Source organism: Jaculus jaculus, chromosome 11 (genome assembly GCF_020740685.1).
Source record: "Jaculus jaculus isolate mJacJac1 chromosome 11, mJacJac1.mat.Y.cur, whole genome shotgun sequence".
In the NCBI taxonomy this organism is placed as follows: Eukaryota; Metazoa; Chordata; class Mammalia; order Rodentia; family Dipodidae; genus Jaculus; species Jaculus jaculus.
The window spans coordinates 45888084-45896690 of record NC_059112.1 but is presented as its reverse complement, the minus strand read 5'-3'; positions in this window follow the sequence as shown (position 1 = coordinate 45896690).

The following is an 8607-nucleotide window of genomic DNA, read 5'->3' as shown; positions in this document are numbered from 1 at the left end:
CATGTCAAGTCAGATGCCCAGAGTGGCACATGTGTCTGGATTTCATTTGTAGTAGTAGGAGGTCCTGGTATGCCAGTACACTCCTTTCTCTCTCTTTTCAGGAAATACAGGCAGTTTGGTAACATTGTTTAGGCTCATCTATGATCTACCCCCTCCCATTGGACCCTCCTTGTTGATGTAAATGGGTCGTGCATTGTGGAGCTAGCCCACAGTTATTGGTATGCTAAATGTCTCTGCATATCTGACCCAACATGTGACTCTGACATTCTTTCTGCCCCCTCTTCTGCAAAATTTCCATGAGCCATGTTGGGTTCATTATTGGTCTGCTTCAGTGCTGAGGAGTTGGGGCCCTCTGAGGCTCTGGCTCTCTGATTTGGTAGGAATTGATTTTTCTCTATGTTGGTCTCCTTCCCCTTTTGCTGGTATCCGGTTCACAGGAAAACATCACCCTTGCTTGTTTGACCAATTGTCCTTAGTTTCAGTCAGGCCCCTTTTGAGGCATGTTGGGGCAGCTCTCTCCTTAGGATCTGCATCTATCTGAAAAAGAGAAGCAGATTCTCCAACGGAGAGTAAGTTAGCACCCGGAAAATTGAGATAACAATTACTTTTTTGATAGACAGTTTGATAGGTGTAGGCCCTCTTATACCCCGTGATTGATGGTAGCTTGATATTGTAGAGTGGGCTTGTGTTTGGGTATGGTTCTGACTTGTTTCCCAGCTCCAGCTAAGGGTCTAGTACCATTGAGGGGATCAGTCAGCCAAATCAAGAGCAGTTGGTTCCCCACCATGGCTGTGTGCCACTATTGCACTTGTGTGGGCATCACACCAGGTTATTTGTTGCTAATTAGGTTAGACAATGAGATGCTTGGACAGATATTGGTCATTTACCCCAGTCGCTCATGTAGCACCTTCTGGCACTAGACATGCTGACTGTCTGGGGACTGACTCTCTCCTGGCTTCCAGCCATGCCATTCCATTTTACCTATACAGCAGTAAGAAAAAAACGACACAAAGAAATTTGAAGAAAATTGGTTGAACCTGGAACAGATCATTCTCAGTGAACGTACCCAATCACAGAAAAAAAATCGACACATAGTCTCACTCATCTACAACACGGAACCTGAATCTTCCCAAGATACCTTACATACCCAGCAAGCACCTCATGGACTAGACAATAGGATGGATGGGGAGGGCAGGGAGGGAATCGAAGGGTGGAAAACAGTAATCTGGATCCAAATGGCAATGGTACCATAAAATTCTACTTCCTAAAAGACAGACCAAATGACTGAACCTTCACTAGACCCTTACAGGAAACACCTGAATCTCTCTCTTTCTTTATGTCCAGCTCTTAAATAAATAAGTAAATAAAATATTTAAAAAATCTTAACTCCACTGTGAGGTCTAATTCTTTAAATTTAGCTATGCTAATTCTTTCTTGTCTCACAGAATCTACTGAAAACATAGATCATAACAATGACTAAATTATCTTTACATACATATCTTCCCCTAATGTAGCACAAGGGTTCTATAATCCAAGAATCACTGAGAATAGAATGGGCCATCAACTTTGAGATAATATATGAACACTGTTTTCATTTCTATTTCATCTACCAGGGTATGAGCTGCTGAAAGTCAGTGAAAGGTTTAATATGTATTTGTAGTGTTAAAACTTAATACAAAAATTGCAAATAGTAAACAAAATAATGAATTTAGCATTATAATAAATTGTTCTTTCCCATTGATCCTCAGAATCTTTAGGGAATGTTGTTGTTAACTCCAGTCTTTTAGACATGAAAAGAAAACTTCCAAAACAAACAATGACCAGTCCAAACTTGTATAGGTAGACTACAAACAGATTTTTTTTCTCTGATTACTAAGCTATGCTTATTCTGCCATGAGCACTGAGTAAGTCATTGGCTAGAGTTTTCTCTGATGTATTAGTTTGGGTACATTTCTACACACAAAATGATTTGAGGAGGAAAAATAATTAAAATCAGGTAAGCAGTTATTTACAAACTCTTCGACTCACTTAAATTTTGAAATAGTTAAATGCTTGAATTAGACATCTTCAAACAAGATTGTGTGTCTAGATAAAGCTAGTACAACCAAGACAACAGAAAATAAAACTATGTGTTGATTTTATAGGAACAAAATAAAACGAGTTAGAATGTGTGCCCACTGAATCTTTCCAGTCAGTATGCTTAAATCTCATAGTCATACACCTTTTGTTTGTTTAGTCTTGTGGCTCTCAATAGGGACTTTTACCCCAGGAGATCAAGATCTGAACATATCTGCAGGAACTTTTGGTCACTGACAGGGGGGATAGAGTCTGGGTATTGCTATCCATTCTACAATGCACAGAAAAGACTTTCCACAACAAGGAATCATCCAGCCCTAAATGGCAATACTGTAGCAGTTATAAAACACTATTTTAAACTTTCAAAAACAGGCAAAACCAAATTTGCAGTGTTCACTGCAGTTCTTAATAAATTGGATTACAAAAAAATTAAGTTCTAAGATATACTTCATGTATGTATATGTATGTATATATGCATCTAGCATGTCTTTTCCTCAATTAAAATATTCACTGTTGGGCTGGAGAGATGGTTCAGTGTTTAAAGGCACTTTTTTTTTGCAAAGCCTGATGTCTAGGGTTCGACTTCCTAGTACCCACATAAATCCAGATACACAAAGTGGCACATGTATCTGGAATTCATTTGCAGTGGCAAGAGGTGCTGGAGCACCCATGTACTTCTATGTATGTATGTATGTATGTATGTATGTATGTATGTATGTATGTATCTATCTATCTATCTATCTATCTATCTATCTATCTATCTATCTGCATGTCTATCTATCTAATCTATCATCTCTCCTTGAAATAAATAAAAATATTTCAAAATATAAATATAAAATATTTTCTGTTTATATTTGTACATGTATATTCAATTATAAGTAGAGGTGGTATTTTTACAGTTGTGTTAAATATATAATTCTCTTGATATATTAACAAATATGTATTTTTCTTATTCTAATTCTTAAACAATTTAGGATGAGTGAAATATCATTACTCAAATTGGAAACTATAAATAATACTATGAACTAACCACTAGAGAGGAATAAAGACAATTTAGTCCAATCACTTTAGTGTGTATTTTCAAAACCAAAAAAAAAAAAAAACATAAAATGAAGTTTGAACAAGTTCCTCCACTAAATAGATAATAATTTATTTAAATTATCTTGCAAACCTGGCTACATGGGATTTTTTTTCTTTGTGATTTGCTATAATAAGTATCATTCCTGTACATAAATCCTTAGCCCTTTCTCTGATTATTTACTTGGGATAGAGTCCATGAACTAAAATGTTGGGGTCAAAATGAAGCCATGTGAAGTTTAGGGTTTCAGTGATATAATCCATAAAACAGAAATAATAAACTAAGGCCTCTCCCTAGTTTATAGTATAAAAGGACCATGGAACAATGTTTTATTAACATAAACCACAGACCAGGCATCTAACTGTGAAGTTATCTCTGCATGTACAGATTGAGGTGGGGGGGGCACAGAGATTACACAGAAACACTTACAGAAATAGACCTGTTCATGTTTATTTTTGCTCTAGTTCAAAAGCTATGAGTCATATAAAACCTTCTTTATCATGTAGAATGAGAAACAATATTCCAAGAGGTATGTATGAGTAGCTTCCACTTCCCATAGAAGAAGTACAAAAGAAAAATGAATTTCTAGATGATACTTAATAAAAAAATGAATATAATATCCTGCAAACCACATTTACTAAGAGCTTACTCAATCACAGAACTGTGCTTTCACTCTTTAAAGTATACATTTTTTTTTCTGATCTTAAGAGTAATTGTGAGGTGATATAGCCATTCCGCAGATAAGAATATGGTATATCTGAGGTCATTAAGTACATCAATCATGTAAACAGCGTAGTAAGCAAAGAATCTGGTGTCTAAACACTTATCTTTATGACCTAAGATAGTATTCCTCAATGCAAACCTGCCTTCCTTGACATCGATGGCCCCACATAAAAGACCCAATGTAATAATCTTCAATGTAGTGGTTAGATATAGGGACTGATACCTTTGATCCTTATATTTTATATATTTCCAAGACATAACTATCCCAACGTAACACATGAAGCCAAAAGAGGTCTTCTCTGTTGTCTTGACACCACAAATTTTACCCAATAATTTTGTTTTGATATCAAATATCCAAAGACATGCAATTAAGTCTCATTTTACAAACTTATACTGGAGAAAAACCATAGTACTCCTATTAGGCTAGAGTCTTGGAAATATTGATTGCCCTTCTTTTTCTACATCAGCTTATACTAAAAGCAATCATTTTCAATAACTGGAGACCAAATGTTCTGTTCTGAGACTGGGTAGCTACCATTCTTTGGGTATGCATTATGAGAACCATACTATCTATAGGCTGCCACTTAAAGAGGAAACTTTATAGTTTCTAAACTGCCCTTTCTTTTGTTCCGTTTTTGATATTTTAATTGATTGAGCTCAAGTATTTTCTAATATTTTAAAATTTTTCTTTGAGAAATGTCATTTTTAGTCACTTTATGGAATAAGTGAGAGTTCTATCTTCCTACTCCCTCAACCCACCACAGACCCTCCAACAGCTTTACCCTCCTAAGGATGGAAATTGGCTATCTTTCTCTTTTTGTTTACTTTTGTTTTTTTTTTAAACTTTTCATTTACAAGTTTTATGAATGCACAAAATGTATCATTGTTCCCTCACCTCCTTGTGTCTTTTCCTCATACTCTTTCTACTGCAACATTTCTCCCTCCAGCTAATACCTCTACTATACTTTTGTTAATTCGTGAAATAGCGTAGACACTCATATGCAAGTTGTGAGTGCATTTTCTTTCTTCATGTTTTGACTTAACTTGCATATTATTTCCTTTAGCAAACCACTTTGTATTTCTACTTCAACTACCTTAGAATTCTTCTTACACCTTCTGATTCTTCCTAAGGCATTGCAGTCTCTAGCCTCCTATTCATGGAGTTTCCTGCATTCTCAAATTATTATTTTTATCATAATTTAGCATATTACCCTTTTACAGATTCAATATAAGTACTTGGCCATGATGATATTTTCAACTCATGAAGTACTATTCATCTCCATTAACATGGCATCAATGAATAGAATGAATCTATATAAGTATTATTTGAACCTTTTAAAATATATGTTGAACTTATAAATATTAAGTAAGCCTAATGTTTTGTTAGTGTTCATCATATTTCATGCATTGTCAATGACAATATGCACAGACTAAGAATCACATTCAGTGTGGTGAAGAGGTTTCTTTTTATTTATTGTTTATTAGTTATGTACACAGTATTATACAGCCATGTTGGTGCCATTGTTAACCACCTCTCTGTCCTCCCTCCTCCACAGGGACCCTCATCATTGGGGAATGTGGGGTTAGATATCAGTTATGGGTAAGAGGCAATGTCTCTGTTCATAATGTCCTAACATGTGGCTCTAACAATCTTTACACTCCCTCTTCCCCAAATTTCTCTGAGCCATGATGGGTTCGTTTTAGGTCTACTTCAGTGATGAGGTTTTGGTAGCCTCTGTGTCTCTGGATATCTGGTTTGGTAGGAGTTGAGTGTTCTGTGTGTCTCTCTCCCTCACCCTTGTTCTGGTACCAGGTTCACCAAGAAAACAGCACTCTTGCTCATTTTCCCAATTATTTGTGGTTTCAGATGGAGTCCTGGTGAAGTGCAATGGGCTGATTTTCACTTCAGGATCTGCACCCATCTTAAAAAGAGAAGAAACTTCTCCAATGGAGAGTAAAGTCAGCACCAGATAAATGTGATAACCATTATTATGTTAGATAGAATCTAATAGGTTTAGGCCCTCTTGTAGTACATGATTGGCAGGAGCTTGATAATGGAGCATGGGCTCATTTTTTTGGATATGGTTCTTACTTGTTTCCCAGCTCCATCTATGGGTTCCATTCCACTGAGTGGATCAGTTAGCCAAATCAAGAGTAGTTGGTTTCCCACCATGGTTATGTACCACTATTGCATTGTGTGAGCATTAGGTCCGGTTATTTTCTGCTGAGTACCTTAGACCATGAGTTGGTTAGAAAATATTGGTCATTTTCCCCCAGTAGCTCTTTAGCACCTTCTGCTACTAGATGAGCTAACTGTCTGGGGACTTACTCTCTTCCAGATTCCAGCCAGGTCACTCCATGTTCTGTAACAACAGCATATGGTGTTTTCAGCAGTAGGGTCTTACCACTAATCTTTGGTGTGTCATCAAGTACTCTGACAGAAATCTGTCTTTTGGGGTGATAACTTATAGGTCTCTCTTACCAATAACTCATTGTAGATGTTAACCTCATGCTGTACTGGGAGTTACAGGCCAGTACCAAAGAAAAGAAGGAAGAAAAAGATAGGTAATATAAAATAAATACAGAGAATAGGAGGAGAGAGAAAAACAGGAGAAGATTAAGGTCAGTCTTCATCATACCCTTTAGGTCCCTGTGATTCAGGTGTTCCATGGAAGGACCTGATGAAGGTTCAACCACTCAGTCTGTTTTTTAGGATGTAGAATTTTATGGTACCATTGCCATTTGGGTCTAGTTTTGTGTCCCTCACCCTTACCCTCCCCTACTTCCCCACCCTCCCTATTGTCCAGTCCTTGAGATTCTTATTAGGTATGTCAGCATCTTGGGAAGATTTAGGTTAGAAGCTACAGATGAGTGAGGCCATTCGTGATTATACTTCTGTAATTGGTGAGTTTGCTGAGAATGATCTGTTCCAGGTTCGACCATTTTTCTTCAAATTTTATTGTTTCATTTTTTCCTTACTACTGTGTAGAATTCCATCATGTAGATATACCACATCTTGGTTTTCCATTCAACTAATGATGGACATCTGGGTTGATTCCTGCTCTTAGCTATTATAATTTGAGCAGCCATAAATATGGTTGAACAATTCTTTCTGAACTGAGGTGTGGAGCTTTTAGGGTAAGTGGTTTCTTCAGGATTCCTGAAAGCTAGAGCTTTCCTCTCATTCAATCTTCCAGAAACATAAACTACAATGAGTCATATTTATAGTACATTTCCTCCTCTATCTCTTTTCTTATTCATTTTTCCCAGGGAAAACTTTAAATTACAGTCCAAACTTAACTTTAGGGCATCTCTCTATGGCACACTGGTAAGAAGTATATATAGAGTTCCCTAAAAAGGCATGTTACTCTTATTACACACACTACATTGCATTACATAATGCCTTGTCTCTAAGTAGTTATTTCCACCATAGATCTTTATATTATTCATCTTATAGCAACCTTGTCCAGTACAGTGATGCCTTGTAGATATTTTTTACATGAAAAGTTTACTGAGTTTGAAAGAAACTAAAAAAGGTATTGCAGTTATAGACTCAGAGATTTAGATTTAGCGTATGATTTGTCTAACAAAAAGAAAATAAAAAAACAAGCATAATCTTGGAGTTTAATGTTTGAATTAATATATGTGTTTATATGTTTATATAATATATATATGTATATATATATGTATATATATATGTATAATATTTTGTCCATTAAAAAGTGCACTTAACTCTTATTGCTGCGTTTTTATTGTTCATGAATTATTTTTGAAAATTCATCTTTTACCTTCTAGTTTAGCATAATGATACCTTTGGTAAGTAAGACCAGTAAATCAAAATTTCTAAATAAAATATGATCATATTATCCTAGGAAAAGCACATGTCCTGCTTCAATTTATTTCTTTATATAAAAGAAAAAAAATATTGTTCACACAGGGTTTTATGTGACTTTTATGTGAAAACAAATCTGAAAATCATATTCAAATATTAAAAATATTAAATCAGGGGTTCCTGAAAGTAGAGATGTTTTGTTGTACAATTTTGGTCAGAAAGAGACATAGAGAAATGACCAGGAAAACCATACCTCACTGATATTGAAGATGAAGGAAGAGTTGGCTCAGAAAGCTGGAAAAGAGAAAAAAAATATATACAATTGAATTTCCTCTAATTGATTTAATTCTTCTGTGACCTTCCCTTGAGCCTAGTGAGTCCCCTGTCAAATTCTGACCATCAGATCATATATTTATGTTGTTTTAAGCCACTAATTTGTGGTAAGTAAATGTTTGACCTAGTCTTACTTAAATTCTGTTCCATCATATGGACTTCTAATGAAAGCAATGAGGACAGGCACTTAAAGCTCATAAAAAGTTCATTAACTTCACTTTTAGCTAGGCCGTCTGCTCCTGTGAGTTCATGTCAAGAATTGCTCACTGACTCCTGTAAGTTCTTTCTCCCATGGTATACAGCAGAGGTTGGTTGCAAAATTAGTGCATTCTAAAGGACTTAATACTCTGAAATTGCTTATGTAATGAATATTAAATCATAATTATTTGCATTTAGTTACTCACAGCATTCTACAAATAGCAATTGGGAATTTTCCCAAGGAAGAAAAATATTTAAAATGGAAAAATGTCCTTAATAAACCCCTTTTTCCCTCATGGAATACTCAATGCAGGAAACCATAAATAACCAAAGTGAAATATGAGAGTCTCGAGTTTAGAACTCTGTA